The sequence below is a fragment of the Oenanthe melanoleuca genome, chromosome 11, assembly GCF_029582105.1.
Source record: "Oenanthe melanoleuca isolate GR-GAL-2019-014 chromosome 11, OMel1.0, whole genome shotgun sequence".
NCBI classification, from domain to species: domain Eukaryota; kingdom Metazoa; phylum Chordata; class Aves; order Passeriformes; family Muscicapidae; genus Oenanthe; species Oenanthe melanoleuca.
Window position 1 is genome coordinate 2,152,349 of NC_079345.1, and position 17,133 is coordinate 2,169,481.

Consider the following 17,133-nt stretch of genomic DNA (forward strand, 5'->3'; position numbering starts at 1 on the left):
GCCTGGAGGCTGGGGAAAGGCTCAGCACGCTCTGGATGCCTCCAGGTGCTGCTCTGGGGAGCCAAGGTGGCCCTGCCCAGCCCTTTGGATGCTGTGTTCCATGCCCCATGGATGGTCAGCAGGGACCCCCTAGCACAAGGTGGGATCTGGCTGGAGCATTTCCAGGGTCCCCCTTGGGAATGGGAGCACGGAGAGGGTAAAGCCTCCTCCTGGGCTCTGCAGATTAATTGTTCCCAGGGTGAGGAGCTGCTCAGTGGCTCTCCCCCTCCACCCTCCCTTCCCATGGGAAACTGCAGGGACAGCTTCTCCTTGTCCCTCAGGGGCGATGCATGTCAGGCTTAATCCCTGAGCATCCTGCTGCTTGCTGGGGACACTCAGAGCTGATCCCTGGCCCTGCTCTGAATCAGGAATAACTCCCTTAAAGGCAGCAGCAGTGAGTTAACATCTCCCAATGCTGTGACACAGGAATGCTCCATGGAGGAAAGCAGGATTGATGGGAATAATCAGGTTTTGTTTAACCATATTGAACTTTAGGGTGAGGGGCAACTCCCCCGTTCCCAGCTTTTGGTCTTTACTTTGGTTTCTGAGTGCCTGAGGGCAGCAAATCTGTCTTGACAGAAGTGCTAATGGAGAAAAAAATGGATATTAATTCAGGGGAAGTGTTTTCAGACAGGGATTCATCACTGTAAGCACCACTGAAGTACATGAGCTGCTCAGCTCCAAGTGGGAGCAACGATCTTTTCCAGCTGCATCCCGGTCCTCAAGGATGCTGAGGGACAAAGCTCACCTTGGGCTCATTTGGACCAGATACAGACCTGGAGGTTTCCCAGCTGGTGGTGGCAGAGCATCCAAAAATCCACTTCACCTCCAGCTTCCATGTACCATGAGGCAGTACAGAGGAGAGGGGGTGACTTCCCTTCTTTCCACCCCAAAAACCCTCTGAGAAACTGAGATGTGTCATCAGCTCAGGCATGGTCCAACCCTTGGCTCTATTTCCCTCAGCCAGGCATCCCAGGAACAGGAATTTCAGTCCAGGGGCCTGAGGGATGCTTTTCTCCAGAGACAAGGGATGTTTTGCTGGATGCTGGATGATGGGTACCAGCACAGCCAGAGCCAGCAGGTCCCCACCAGAGCTACCTGGGAGGTGGGAGAGTGGTGGGAATGAAAGGGATGTCTCTGCTGGGAGGAACACCTGGGGCAGGAAGGAGGATGCAGCCTGGCTGCAGCTGCCTGGGAACCTCGTGAGCTCTGGAGCTTCTTCCTGACGAGGCCCCACAAATCCCACGGTGGGATCTTGGCTCTGACTGCACAGAGTAACGTATGGATCCAATAGAGCACAACCCCTGCCTGTCAGAGCAGCCACTGAGCTCCAGCAGATGCAAAGTTTCGAGGAAATTGTGGTTTCTCCATGTGTCTCTAAACTCCAGATCCAAACAGGCTCCTTCTCCTCCACCTCCTGCTCTCTCTGGGAGGTAGCAGGACAGCAGGATGCTTCTCTCCCTGCTTTCCTCCCTTGGAAGGGATGCAGGAGGGGCTGTGATTCCCTGCACATGGTTTTCCTTGGGGAGCTGTGCTGGTGGAAGAATAAACCCTTTTTTATTTGGAGAGCAAAGCTCTTGGTGGCAGCCAGCTCCAGCATCCCCACACAGGTAACTGTGCCCAGGCATCATTGCTGGGCTCGTTTTCAATTAAAAACTGATTTGCTACAGCCCTCTGCCTGACCTTCAGCCTGGCAGGCTGCTGCTCTGCAGGGAATATCAGCCCTGCTCCCACCTCCCTCCCTCCCTCTCTCCCTGCTCGTTTCCTTCCCCCCGTGCCCGAGATAACTCCCTGTCTTGCTCTGTCATCATGTCTTATCTTAACCCTACAGACTTTTCCCTTCCCCAGCGAGCTGGGTGATTTCTTAATGCTTATTGACAGGGGTTTGTGAGCACGATACAGGACCCGGGAGTAGGACACAGAGGAACCTGGGGGAGGTCCGTGCTCCTGGCAGGAGGGGCCACGCACAGACAACACCCTCAGCCTGCCTGACAGAGTCACAGCTGTGCCCACACCCAGAGCCTGCAGCTGATGCTGCTGCATTACCAGGATTACCAGGATCCCAAGGGATTCTCCTTCCCCAGAGCCCTGAGACATCTCCCATTCCCACAGCCTGATGCTGCTGCATAACCAGGATCCCAAGTGATTCTCCTTCCCCAGAGCCCTGAGACATCTCCCACCCCCAATTTGTGCCATCACTGCTGCTGCATAACCAGTGTCCCACGAGATTCCCCTTTCCTGGGGCTCTTGAGGCATCCTCCCTTCCCTCTGCTCACAGAGCATCCCTCCTGCCCGTGTGCCTTGGAGCTTTCAGGGGCAGGAATTGCCGGGCAGGCTCTGGCTCAGCAGCTCTGGTGCCAAGCCTGGGGACCTGCAGGCAGGGCAGCTTTGGCTGGGCCCTCTGCCAGTGCTGGGACTGCAACGACAGCTTTGGATTTAGCAATCTGCAGACTTTGCCTTCCGGATGCCAGCCTCCCTCTACCTCCTATGGATTTGCTTATGAGAGGGAAAATTATGGAGCTTTGGAGTGAGAGAGGGAGGGAGGAGTTACCTGTTGGGATGGGCAACATCCCCATCCTCTGCCTGGGGATGGAGGTGGGGATGGGAGGCAGCATAACTCCAGGGTAGGTTACAATCCCCTGGGGATGGAGAATGGCTCTCTACCCTGGAGATTTGATTATTTCCTGGAGATTTGATTTATTTCCTGCATGGAAGGCATTGCCCAGCTTGGCTGAGTGTCTCTGTGGGCTCAGCTGGCAGCAGTGTCTGTAAGGAAAATCCTTAAGTGAGAGATAACAGGGACCAGAAAGGCTCTTTGCCAGCCAGGGGATGGAACAGCCACACACGGGTTTGCCGAGGCAGCCGGGCTGAGCACGGACACGCTCAGCACATGTGACAGCAAGGGACAGCGGTGTCCCGGCCAGCCCGGGTGGAACCCTCGGGGTGGGAACAGGGCTGTCCCCGCTCTCCCTGTCCCTGGACCAGCAGAGGGCAACAGTGACCTTTGCAACCGCCTTGTCCCCAAAAAATCGCCCTCCCCGCTCCCGGGAGGCTCGGCTGGTGCATCCCGGCTGCGGGGGCGCGGGGGCCGCGGGTGGTGCCGTGGTCCTTTGCTGGGAGCACGGCCTGCTCTCAGCATCCGCTGTGCCAAGTGCTGGCACCTGGAGGGTGACCCCACCGATGGAGTGACAGTTCCCACCTTGGAGCCCATTCTTGGGAAGGAATAATCACTCCAAAGCGGGAACGATTGTCTCAGTGACGGCTCCGAGGTGGGAATCGTCATCCCATTAATGAGCTCCAATGTGGGCTGTAAACCAGGGAGAGCTGCTCTGGGTCCAAATTTTGGGCCTGAGCAAGGTGTGGAGCTGCCTCCAGGGGCGATGGGGTTACCAGCAGCAGCGCTGCTGTGTTTCCTAGCCTGTGATTGTTACTTGCAGGCGACAATCACTCTAACACTGATGAAAAGTGGTTGGCTGCTGCCCTGAAGCCCAAGCAGCAGCTCCGATGCTTTGGGAGGGAATGACTTATGGGGAATGTTTTGGGATGGCCTGTGGGGTGTGGATCTGGAGGAAGAGCCCTCGCAGGGCTGCTGGAGAAGATCTGGAATGTGGGAGATGGGCACGGCCAGAGCCGGCTCAGCTGTGATTTGGAGGCTGCAGCAGGATGAGCCCTGAGAGACCCGAAATCCAGACAAGCTGTGAATCATCACCCCCAACCCTCAGCGGCCAGCCCCTCTGCAATTAGCCTCCTGAACCAGCCAGCGGGCTGAAGCCGCAATTTTCCTTCTGGAACAGCTCTGTCCCTAACCCTGAGCGAAGGTCACACCCAGAGCGGTCATTAGCGCCGCATCGACCTCCCATTACCGCCCCGAGCTGCCGGGAGGGGAGCCGGGCATCCTCAGGGATGGGCGGGGGGCCCTTCGATCTCCCCGCACACATCCATTCGAGCCGATCCATTTGCTGAAATGAATGGGAAATGCTTGAAAGGCTAAACCTCAAATGAGGTATCGACTATCTGCCGAGCCGGGCAGCGCTACCTGCCGCAAGCCGAGCCCTGCTCGCACCGCTCTGGGTGTGCCTGGAGCCCTCGGCTGTGCCAGAGGGCTGCTGGCATCCCAGCCCAGGGACGCTGGAGCTGCATCACCCTGGGATCAGCTTTTCCAGTGCCCGCTCGCCAGGGAGCCGGAGCCTTCGCTGGGGCTGAGCTCCAAGGCGAGACAGTAGGGCTGAAATCCTGCCGTCACGCTTGGGTTAATATTAAACCATTAAATGTGCTCAGCTCTTAATAGAGGGGCTGGTTGGAGTCTTTTAACCCTGTGTTTGCTGGCAGCTGCTGCGTGTCCGCCTCTCTGCCAGGGATGGCAGTCCTGGCCCTGCTTTGCATGTTCTCACCACCGAGATCTTTGCTCTGCAGGCTATTTGATTTTATTTTATTTCATTCCCCCCCCCCGGCCCTAGATATTCTCCTGCCTCCTTCCCCAGCCCCAAATCCAAGGCCACCCCGCCAAACATGTTTTTAAAAGTCTATTCATTTACAATCCCGTGGTACTCTGCAAAAATGGTGTTTGAACAAACTCGAAATCATACTTTAAAGAAAACACAGCTGTTTAATTACAGCCTGCATGCAAAGCAGCCTCTATCATGTGAGTGGAGGAGCTGGGTGCTGACTGTGTGTTTGGCCTCTGATCCCCTTTAATCTCTGCAGTCAAAGGATTTTGGTTTGATTTCCTTTTATTTCCCCACCCGCCTTGGAATCTGCAACCAATTTGTTGTTGTTGTTTGGGAAATAAACCCCAGGGAAAAGGTCTGGATCCGGCACAGCCGGGCTCGCACCGGCTCTTGCCGTGCCGCCTCCTGGTTACCCCAGCGCCAAGAAAAAAATCTGTTTTCCCTTTGCCCATCCTGCTCTGCTTTTTTTGGCCGGTCTCTCTCCCGCCCCGAAGGAGCCGATGACTTTCGCATCTGCTGCTGCATCTGTTTTCCCCATCGGGTCCGAGTGTGCCGATAGCTTCAGCTGGGAATGGGAACCCACTGCTGCGCCAGGGCTGGGGGGGAAACCTTCCTCCAGCAGTCCCTCGCTCCGGGAGGAATTGGGTGTGAAAAACAGGGCGGTATGGGAATGGTTGGATGTTCCACTGGGGCTTGGAGTCCTTCAGAGGTGATAAACACAACCTCGAATTTTAGGCAGCGTGGAGAAGATAGGGATGCCAGCTGCACAGCCTCCTTCCACATCGTATTTTTGGGATGGGGAGCCCGGTTTTTTGGTGATTTTTGTTTTTTGGTTTTTTTTTTTTTGGGGGGGAGGGGGAGGGTAGCACGCTGCTTGGCTGGTGAGGACACACAGATGTTGCTGCAGGCTGCAGCCCCGGGTTCATCCTGGTACAAATCCAGCGTTTCCAGGCTCTGCCTGAGGGGGATCCAACAGCAGCAGAGCAACAAGGCAAATAACCCCTGGCCCTGGATTAAAGCACAGAGCTCCAGGCAAGCCCTGCTTTGCATGGCTGAGGGGTGGCTGGGGGCCGTCCCCGAGCTGCAGTGGCAGGGGCTGGTGTCCCAGGGGATTTTTGGCTGCGGACCAGGACCACCAGGGCAGCAGGATGAGCTCCCACGGCTCCGGCAGTCAGTTGTTCATCCAAACAAGATGTGGGCAAGGTGGGAGGGTGAGTGTCCTCATGGTGTCTGGGGTCACCAGCTGCTGGGGACAGTGAGTAATGTCTCCTTGGGCTGCTTTGTTTCCCTGAGGTGACCCCGGGATAACTTTGGCCAGGCTTCACACAATCCCAACCTTTCTCTGTGCCTCTCCTTGCCCTGCTGAGCTTTATCCCGTGCCTCCAGCCCCTGCCTGGACCCTGCACCCTGCAAGGGCTCCAAGCTGTGCTCAGCTCCGGTCTCCAGCTTTGATTCCCCCTTGGAGGCTGCACCAGCCTTTCATTCCTCTCTCCTCCGCCGTGCCCGGTGCCTGTGCCATGAGCCTTTCCAGGCGAACATTAAAGCCTTTGTCTGGTTGGGAGTGCGGAGCAGACCATTTAGGAGGAATTAGTGGTTACATTGAAAGGGGAAAATAAGGGCTCCTGGGTTAAATGCACTTTAAATGTCTTAATAATTGCAATTGGCCAACTCGTTCCTCCCCGGAGCCAAAAGCCTGTAATATGGGAAGCTTTTCTCTAATCAAGAGCAGCACTGATACCTTATGTAGGAAGCCACATAGGATGGAGGGAATTATTTCTCAGCGCTGCCTGTCTGTCATCCCCCAGCTCCCGGCCGGCCCCTCCGAGCCCATCGGTCACCGGCACCGCCGGGATGGCTTTGGGATGTTTGGGCTGCGAGCCACCCCCGCCCCAGGTGCTGTGTCTGGGATTGCCCCGAGCCAGGGTGGCCTGGCTGTCCCAGCGCCACCCCCCAGGTTGTCCCACTGCCACCCCCGGGTTGTCCCAGTGCCACCTCCACATGTTGTCCCAGTGCCACCCCCTGGGTTGTCCCACTGTCACCCCCCAGGTTGTCCCTGTGCCATCCCCCACGGTTATCCCAGTGCCACCCCCCCTGGTTGTCCCACTGCCACTCCCTGGGTTGTCCCACTGCCACCCCCCGGGTTGTCCTTGTGCCATCCCCCAGGTTGTCCCAGTGCCACCCCCTCGGGCTGTCCTTGTGCCACCATCTCAGGTTGTCCCAGTGCCACTCCCTGGGTTATCCCAGTGCCATCCCGCGGTTGTCCCAATGCCACCCGCAGGTTGTCCCACTGCCACTCCCTGGGTTGTCCCAATGCCACCCCCCAGGCTGTCCCCGTGCCACCCCCCAGGCTGTCCCCCTGCCCGGGAAGCCCCGCAGAGCCCCGGCAGCCGCCGTGCTGCTGGCGGGCAGCCTGTCAGTGCCATCCAGGTGGCTGGCTGAGCCCCCGTGCAGACACAGCCCGGCTCCCTGGCTCCAGCCGCCGCACAACCACGTCATCCATCAGCGATGACAAGCTCCTTTTGCAAGGAGCCTTTGTTGGCACCCGGTGCCGAGCCAAGCGAGGGGGGAAAATCGGGCTCGCTGGCTTGCGGCAGACCTCCAAGGCGAGAGCATCGGCCCCGGCAAGGAGCAGCCCCCTCCCTGCCAGCAGCCGGGGGAGGGAGGTTAAAAGGTGCAGCTTGGAGGAGGTTAAAAGCAAAGCAGCTTTTAATTTATAACGTGGCCGAAAGAGAAATGGTAGCCAAAAAAGATAAAGATGCTGGAATAGCTGGAATTCTCCAGCCGCCGCGACTCCGAAGGGTAAAGCCGCTGGAATGTGTGTGTGTGCCGGGTGGGGGTTCTGCTCTGCGCCCCTCGGGGTGTCCCCCACATCCTCCCTGTGAGAGCAGGGGAGCAGCAGAGGCAGGAGGGTGGAGGTGGTGATGCCCCAGGGTGCCCTGGCACCCACGCAGCTCTGTCAGGGTTGGGATTGTGGGGTGCAAGTCTGCCCCTGCTCCCGACCCCCACTTTTGCTTTTGGAACCAAACTGGAGCTGCTGCCACCCCGCCTGGCTGAGGGCAGGCTCGGAGGTGCTCCCAGGGCAGGGCTGGGGGCCAAAGCGCCTCCGTGTTTGGGCTCAGGGCTTGGCTCAGGCTTTCTGAGAAGCGCAGCTAAAATTGAATTCCTGGCTGCCCCAGGAGGAGGCTGCTCCTGCCCTGGAAAGCAGAGTGAGCAGGGGCTGTCCCCCAGCCAGCGCCCCTGGGTGCAGCCCCACCGGCAATGTGGGTGGCAAAGAAGGGGTGCAAGGCAGAGGGGAGGTCTGCTCTTCCAGACGGGCCATAAGGCCGGGTCTGCCCTTTTGCAAGGTCTTTTGCAGCTCGGGTTTCTCAGATCTGGGTAACCTTCAAGCAGGGCTGGCCTTTAGCACCTGGCTGCATCGCTCAGGGCTCGGGCCACCGGCCCGTGACGGGGACGAGCCCGCTCCCCATCTGCTCCCTTCCCTCTCTCCATCCACTCACAATAGCCCATTCACAAATCCATCCCGGCTCTGGGAAGAGAGGAGGAGGAGGGAAAGAGCCATCAAGCCCTGTCTAGTTGGGGAAACACCCCCAAAAACGAGTGGGAGTGCTCCACCCCCTCACTGCCACGCTCGCAGGGATGGGGCAAAATTCATCCCAGCTCCAGGAGGGAAATGCTTCTGTCAGGGAGGCTTGGGATGGAGCTGGTGGTGCCTGTGCCGCCTTCCCGTGCTCTGCCATCTGCTCCGTGCTGGGAAAGCCGGCTGGAGCTTTTGGGGGCCAGGAGAGGAGCGATCCCCCCGCACACCGGTGTGCCGGAGCGGCGCTGCCCTGAGGATGCTCAGCGGGTCCGTGCGTGTCCTGGCTCCCTGTGGAGAGTCTGTGGGTCTCCCCAGAGCTGGGCAGGGGGAGCAGGAGCGCTGTGAATGCAGAGCCTGGCGGTGGAGTGGCAGAACAAGGTGTCCCTGTGTGGCTCTGGCCGCAGACACCGCTCGGGTGTCTGTGAGCGGCTCCGGGCGGGAGCTGGGAGGGATCCACACCCAGCCCCGTGGTCTGGAGCTGGGGCAGCTCTGAGCCTCCTGCCCCGGCTCTGCCTGCACGGATGGATGCCCTGACCCAGTTATTGGCTCTTTGCTATTGCAAACTCCAGCCAGGCATGAAAACCAGGGCTGGATGGAGGTGGGGGAACGTTTGGGGTTTGTTTGCAGAGCATTTCCAGCCCTTCCCCAAACAGTACAAAACCACCCGGGGCATCGCGGGTGGTGTCAACAGAGCCAGGCTGAGTTGCTGACACTTATTTCAACTCCCTGGTTTCTCCTTTCCATGGTTCATTTTCCTCCCCTTCATCTGGGAGATGGGACAAGAGGCTTCCTTGATTTTTTCCATGGTGCTTGGAACTGCAAATCTTGTGCCTGTGGTCGCTTAATGGGAACAGTGCTAAAGCAATGGAGTTTATTTGTTGCTGCACTCCCCAGGCTGCCAGGCATCCCTTCCCAATGGGATTGGAAGCAAAATCCGGGATAGGCAGCCAAATTATCCATGTTTTGTTTGCGTGGCAGGGGATAGCAGCTCATGGGACGGCACAACCCTGCTGTTGGGATGGAAAAGCCTGGGATGCTTCCCCTCTAGGGTGAAAAGAATCCCATTTTCCAGTGTCTACAGGGAAATATGAGGAGGCAGGTGTGTATTTCCCCCCCCCCTTCTCTTCCACACTTTCACAGACACAGCTTCCAGCATCCCTGTGGCCAGAGAGGAGCCCCATCCCATCTCCCATCCAGATCCCAGCTGAGGTCTGCCTGGCTGCTTTTATCTCAAGCTTTAATACAAATAATATCATTACCAGGAGCTAATGGAGTGAGAGTGTCCCAACTTCCCTGCTCTTTGCTGCACCTTCCTTTTTTACTTCAAGTTATTTAGAGGGAACAAGAAGCAAAATCAGGGCTGAGCCCTCCCCCATCCCCACTGCTGCATAATTAGTGCTACAGCAAACCCGTTAATGCCATCCCTGGAACAGGAACTGCTCCAGCCGCTGGCCTGGGAAACAAAAGGGATTTTTTTCCCCCCATGGCTTTATTGTTATGGGAATACCCAGTGCCCCAGCTCAAAGCCATCTCAGGCAGATGTTGTCAGCCTGAAAATCCCACCTCCTGAAATCCCATTCCTCTTCTCCCACTCTGCCCTAGTGTTTCTTCCTCTCACCACCACAGAGGGTTAGCCCTGGTGAGTGGGATGAGGATGGAGCTCCTTCCTCCTGCACCATCCTGAATCAGAGCAGACACCAGAGGGAATCTCTGTGGATGAGCCAGGGAAGTGGTGATGGGAAGGATTGTTTTCCCTGCTAGAAGCTGCTTTTGCTGCTGAAAAAAGCTGCTTTATTTTACCCAAGGTAAGTCCCACCCGAGAGCTTCCCTGCAGCAAAAGCTCCAGCTGCTCCAAACCCAGCAGGTCCACCCAGGAGGGTGCCCGTGGCCCAGCACAGGGAGTTATTTCATCATAAAATTAAAGCAGCTCCTCTCTCTGCTCTGCTTTCACCCCGAGACTCAGCAGACACCGCTGAGCTTTTCCCATCTTGTTAAGCCCGAGCCTAAGCTTTGAAATGGCAGCGCTGTCCCTGCGCTGGGACACCGGGTAAAAATAACGCCGGGGGGATGAAAGAGGATTTGCCATTTTTAGTTGAACTGCTGCAAGTTCTGCTTTTTGGCAAGTCATCAGGGCACTGCAAGGGGGGCTGCTGCCGTGGTTCCCACCCCGTGTGGGCTCTTGGCTTCGGTGTGCTGGAGACCTCAGGAGTGTGGAGCTGCTTTAGCTGAAGAGAGCAGCTTTGCCAGATGGGAAATGTGTTGTTTTGCAGCCTGTGTTAAATAATTTTTAACCTAGAAGCCATTAACAAATAAAAACTCTGTGGTATAGAGCGAGGCGATGCTCCTTGTGCTGCTTTTCCATCACAGCGTGCCCAAGGGCTGCAAAAACCAGCTCAGAGGCTCCTCTCTCCTTATCAAATTGAGCAAAACCTCTGGTTTTTCCAGTGGCTGCCTGTCAGGATGGCAGCAGGGAAAATCTGCCTTCAGATCTGACTGGATTAGGGCTCTACAGCCTGAGATTTCCTCTTGTGCCCATGGTTTTTATCACCATCAGTGTCCCCACAGATGGTCTTGCTGTCCATATAACGGCCTAGGAGATATTTATTTGTTGGGAAAGGAATTAATCCACGGCTTTAATCCTGCTGAGCTTCCAGCTTTGCTGCTGCTGTGCCATGGGGAATTCCTCAGGTTAGCACTGAGCTCTGTTCTGGGGAAAAAAGGGAAGTAATTTTCTTTCTATGGGCTGGTTCTCCCTGCTTAATGCTTCCTCTGCAGCTCTCCCAGTCTCTCTCCATCCCATTGCCCAAGGCCTAATCCTTCTGCTCCTGCATTTCTGCACTTGGCTTCCCTGCAGGGAGGCAGCATTGGGCAGCTCCTGCCCCTCCTCCTCCTCCTCCTCCTCCTCCTCCATCACCTTTTCTTCCTTTTTGGTGGTTCCTCCCCAGGCTGGGGAGCAGCAAGAAGAGTCTGTATTGATCTGCCTGCTGCCACGCTTGGATCTCTTTCCTGGGGGATTTGAGCTCACTTTGAGCCTGGCAGCGTTCAGGAATCACTCTCTCCATCTTCCACGCTGCTGAAGCTCAGCTCCTGCTGCCTTGCCCCAGGCCCTTCCCCAAAACCCCTGAATGTGCTCAGCACTGGCCCCACAAACCTGTCTGGTATTCTCCAGCTGGACCAAGCCTTTATTCCCTCCCTCTGGAGCTGCTTCCAGCCTTCCCTGACCTCTGGCAGCGCTCTGCACCCTCCACCCCCCAGCCCGTGTCCCCTGCCACGCACCAGCCGTGGCATCTCCCTCTGAGCACGAATCCTGCTCAGCCCCTGGCAAATTCCCGTGCCAGGAGCCGTTAGTGGGAATGTCTTGGCTTGGCCCAGCTCCCTAATTGGAAGGTTTGCCTCCAACACGCCCGTGCTGGCGCCCAGCGCTGCGTCTGCGCTGCCGCGTGGGTGGTGGGGAGCAGGTTCAGATGGTTTCCCTTTATGGACTTGGGGGGGGGTAAAAGGTTTTCCTGGGGATTTTTCAGCTGTAAAGCTGCTATTTCTTTCCTATGGATGGAGCCTGGGATGTCCTGGTGCAGAAGCAGGGAGTGATCAGGGAGATTGGGGCAGAGAATCCCCTTTTTGCCAGAACCTGGTGACAGTGGCCTGAGGTCCCTGGACTGGGGAGGGGGAGCCTGGATCACATTTATCCAGGAAATTCTAAAATGTGGAGAGTCTTCCTATGCTTCCCAGCCCCTCTGGGTTGTGTTGCTGCCTTCCTCTCCCTCTGTGGGAATCCTTGCCCTAGGGCAATGCTGAGGGCTCCTCAAGCTGAGCCCCTTTGTCCTGCCTGGGGTGAGGGGGTTGATATTTATAGGAACTATCTCATTGCTGGTTCAAAAAACCCCACGGAGTGCCGGGCTGGATCCCTGTTCCCCGGGACTTTCCCTCCTGCATTTGTCAGTGTCAGCAGGAGTAATTTCATAAATATGCTGGGAGCAGGGGTGGGGACTTCACCCAGACTTTACGTCAATGTAAACAGCCCTAATTGGTGCTGGAGCCTCATAATTCCAGGATTTCCCCCCCTCCTTGCCCGCGTGCATCGAGGAAACTCGCGGTGCCAAGGAGAAACGTGTTTTCATTCATAAATCCTGGGAGGGGGGAGCAGGGGCTCGCTGGCATTTCATGCCTGGGGGTGCTTTTTTTACATCCCCCTCTTCACCCTCCTCAATCTGACTTATCACTGGCTTAAAGCAGCGGCAGAGACATGGAGTGTTTAATGGGGGAGTGCTGGGAACAGAATAAAGCCATTTACTGCTCAAATGCTGTGCTGGAGGCTGCTGAGGGCCTCTGGGAGCCTTCATCCCTCTTACAGTCACTCACTTGATGGCCTCTGTGTGGCTGGAACCGTGTGAGCTTTGTTAGGGGGGGCAAACCCACCTGCCTGCACCCCACCTGGGGGTTTTTCTCCATTTCAGGGCTGGGACACCTCCTGGGGGCTGTGGGATGGGGGTTGTGCAGGTTAGTTCATTGCAGTGGGCAGTGATCCCTGTTTTCTTGCTGGCCTGCATTGCCCAGAGGCTGTTTGTGTTTAAAAATCCACCCTGTGCTGGGAAGCAGCTGGGAAGGGAGGGAGATGGGTGAGAGTGTCCAGCAGGGAGGCACAGAGCCCTCCAACTCCTCCTGGGCAGCCCCCAGCCCAACATCTCCAGGAGGCAGCTGCCAATCCCTCACTTGCACTACAGCTCATTTCTTCCTACAAAATTAGGCTCCTAAAAAAAGAAAAAAACTTTTGTAACCCCTGGGGCAGCGTTTGCTTCATTGCAACCATCCCTGACCCAGAGCAAGGCTTGGCAGCCAGGGGATGTGGCTCCTCTCAGTGGGGAGGGGTGTGAGTGTGGATTTGGGGTCCCAGCAAGGGCAGCATCACCCCTTCTCCTTTCACACAGTGACTCAGTGGGTGCAGCACGGTGTGTGGGAGCATTGTGGTCCCTTTCCTAGGCTGGGAAAAGGAACTTTTGGTGTACAGAATTAAACCCTTCCCACCCACTCTTCCCCAAATCCAGGGGAAATCAGCCATCCTGGCTACGTTTGCTTCCCACATCTCAGCTGTGATGGATGGCACCAAGCTGGGGAGCCCAGCTGGCCCCTGGGGGCTGCCCATGGGTCAGACCCCTTGCTGGCAGCACCAGGAGGGCGTGGGTGCAGCTTCCAGCACCTGGGAGGCTGCTCTGGGTGTTGGATGAGCCTTGGTGGAGCCAGGAGCTGCTGGTTACGCTCCCACCACTCTCTGGCCTCGCCGGGTTAAATCCAGAATCTCACAGAGCTGGGCTCCATCCTCCCCAAGCAGCGCTGCTGTGAAAGGCAAGCCTGTTGATTTAATCCCCGTTTTAGCACCTCTGGGCTGCAGTGCTGAAGGCAGAAGGGCAGTGGGCAGGATCTGCGTGTCCTCAGGCAGAACTGGCTGCTCTCCTGCCCCAGTGCCGGGTGCAGGGACGTGCTGGCCCTGCTGTCACCTTGCCCTCGGGCACACACACCCGCTCAGTGACTCCCTCAGCCCCCTGGCTGACTTTGACAGATTGCAGATGTTTTCTTTGCAGCCCGGTCAGCGCAGGAGGAGCGGCTCCGCGTCCATCGGAAGCGCTGTAAATCACCGCGATGGGCTCCTCTGAAAGGCTTCCAGCCAGGGCCATAAACATCTTGCCTCGGGCCAACGTGACATCCGTGGAGCTCCCCGGCCGTCCCCCTGGCTCGGCGGCTCTATCCCATCCAGCTAGCACTCAACAGCTGATAACTTTCCCCCCCCCTGCCTTTTCTTCCAAGAGTTGGGCTGTTCTTCAAACTCAAAAGCTCGGAAGGGCCTCCAGCCAAGAGTTTAAAGCCCAAGAAGAAGGTTTTGTGAGCTGGGTGGTTTAGCAGTTGCAGAACGTGTGCTCCAGGACCCCCAGCAAGGGGCAGGTCCCCCCAAGCAGAAGCTCAGTCCCTCCCCAGCGTGAAAAGGCTCTGGTGACTCTGGAAAAGGAAATTTATTTCCCACTTCTTTGGGGAAGCAGTTTAAAAAAAAAAAACAAAAAAAACAAGAAACCTTTGAGCACAATTAAATTTTTTAAACCATAGTCATCCCCTCCGTTCTCCAGTGATTTCCCACCGGCAGGGTTAGGAAATCTTGTTTTACATCATTTTGGCTGCTGACCCTTGTGAGAGCTGCTGGGTTTGGGAGAGGAGCTGGAAGGATCTTCTGAGCTCACCTCAGCCCAGGCAGAAGGAGTTGTTTCATAAAGAGGTGTAGTTAGCAGCTTGATCTAAAGAAAATAGCATGGAAAAAAAATCCTGAGTGATGGATACTCTGGTTGCATTGTGGAACATCAAGTCTTCTGTGAGGGAAAAGATGCTCTGTGAGCACTGCTGCTCTGTGTTTCTGGGACCTTTAGGACCTTCAGGGAAGCCTTGGCCTCCCAAAAAGTTTATGGTGGATGTGGAAAAGTACAAACAAGGGATTTTAATTTAAAGCTGTCGATATTTCATCATTGCACAGTGTTCCATCCCCAGGTCTCAGCATCCTCAGCAGGATGGCCCAGCTCACCAGGGACATGGTGGGGCTGTGGGACCATCATGAGAGTGGGAGAGTTTTCCAGTGCTTTCTCCTGGTGCTCTCAGCAGGGTCTGGCTGGGATTTTATCCTGGCTCCCAGTGGGTCTGTCCATATGGGTGGCTGCCTGGCATAAGCCTCTGGCACAGCAGAGCTGCCTGCCCTGGGAATGCTCCAGGGAGCCACACTCGGCCTGTGCACAGGTATCTGCTGCTTTTACAGGCAGGATCCTGGCTTTGATGCTCTGCCCCTGTCACCTCCAGCTCTTTGGCTGCTCCTGGGGGATTTGGGGACTGCTCCATGCCTGCAGCATCCTCGCTGCAGCATCCCACCCCAGAGCACCGCGGTGCAGGTGAGCTGCTGGCGGCAGAACAAGCCGGGAGCTGCTCCCCCACCTCCTGCTCTCCCTCCCTCCCTCCCTGCGGAGCGTTTGGACAAATAAAGTTCGGAAAAAATCCGAGCTGGAGCTGCTGACTCCTTGTGCAAGCGGTTTAAAATAGGCCACGCTGTTCCAGGCTGGCGGCAGCCAGCTGGCCCCGCGGCCTCCCCGCTGGAAAACAACCGGCAGCAATAACACGGGAGCGCTGTCACCGCCGTGCGGGGACACGACCTGCTGCCACCCCCGCCCCAGCACGGGGTGAGGAACCCTGGGGCACGGCAGGGCTGGCAGGGAGGTGTTTCCCTTTGCCACGTTTCCCTCTGCAGCGCAGGTGGGATGGCAGGGCAGCCAGGCTGGGATGTGCGAAGGAGCGGCAGCATCGCGGCTGTGCTCCCGTCTCTGCCCCAGCGGGGTCCTGGGCCGTTCCCCCCGCCGCTCCCATTGTGTTTGCGGGTTGGGAAGACAAAGCAGCGGTGCTGGCCGGGAGCCGGGCGGGAAGTGGCCCCAGGTGGGCTGGGTGAGGCGCTGGGGGGCAGGCCCACGTCCCCCCGGGGCTGGCTGAGCCCGCCGTGCCTTTCCCGTGCTCGGCGCTCCTTCGGGGACAGGAAGGGCTGCATTGTAAGATGGCCTTCCAGGATTTCCTCCGCAGCCCTCGGGGCAGGATGCGGCCGTGCACCAGCTTCCAGGGAGCCTGCAGGGATGCTGGGGTGTCCTGGAGACTCTGCACAGCTCCTTTCCCAGTCCCAGGGCAAGCCCAGGTGTTGTGGTGCTGGTAATGCCGGGGTTGGATAACGACTCGAGAACACAACAAGGATGTGAGATCCCATTAGCCCTGAACTGATCCAGCTCACCCAACAGGCCCGTTCACCACCCTGGCCCCAAAAAAGTGTGTGAAGAAAGCAAAGGGATCCCAGTGCAGGTGGGTCAGCTCAAGGATGATCCTTGGCAGTCTCATGGAATGCTGTGGCAGTGAGAACTCAGCTGAACACAGAGCAGGAGGAGCACAGTCCCCCGAGGGAGATCCTGCACTGCAGGTGTGGTGATGCAGCTTGTGAGGACGTGAGCAATGTCCCCGGGCTCCCAGGGGTCCAGGGATGTCACCCCATCCCAAACCTGCCTGCACACACAGTGAGATTGTCCCTGCCTTGTTCTCTTGTCCCTGAACACCTTTGCTGGCATCTGCTTTGCCACAGAGCTTGGATGTTTTGGATTTTCCTTCCAATGTGGTCTGGGAAAGGGGGAGAGTAAAGGATCCACCCACAGGGACAGAGCAGCCCCAGCAGCACATCAACCCTGAGCTGGGGCATCAACCAAAACCTCTCCAAGGAGTGCAGCAGCCTCCCTGTCACTGCCACGAGGGACATCAGTGCTGCCACTCGTCCTCTGTGCCCTGATGACGGCGATTCCTTGTTGAAAAGTTTAATGGTTGCGTGCAGCTTGCCTCAAAGAGCTCTGCACCTTGGCCGGGGGGAGGAGGAGGAGGAGGATTTGGCAGCTGGGAGCAGGGGGATTAGCAGAGATTTGTTGGATCTCAGGGAGAGAGGTGCCAAGTTTTATTTGTCAGAGCAGGAGTCCTGCGGGCAGGGGACCCCCGGGATGCTGCGTGTCCCTGTCAGCTGGATGCAGCACCCAGGGCTGGCTGAGGGGGATGGGGGCTTTCTGTGTGGGGAGCCCCATGGGCTGGGGGCAGATCCAGGGAGACAGATTTTGGTTTGGAATAACCACAGGCTCCTGGATGGCGTGGGGGTGTCCTGGAGGATGGAGCTCTGTGGGGCAGCGTGAGGTGGAGCAAACGTGACGCACCTTGAGATGTGCAGGTTAAAACCACCTCGGGTTTAAGCTGAGCCCATGCAGTGCTGGTCCCAAAAGGCCCTGGGGAGGCAGATCCCTGCTGCTGGGAAGCAGGGAAGGGGGTGAGCTCGTACCCAGGGCACGGGGAGCCTGCAACATCTTGCGTAACAAGGAGCGAGCATCAAAGGGAAATGCCTGAGAGAAGCAATAACCCATGCTAACAACAGAAAAAAAAAAAAACCCTCTCCCCTTTCATTTCCCTCCCTCCCCTCTTGACCTTGAAGAATGCTGGAAGGTGTCATGTCATCAGCATTTCCCAGCCGCTGGGAGCTTG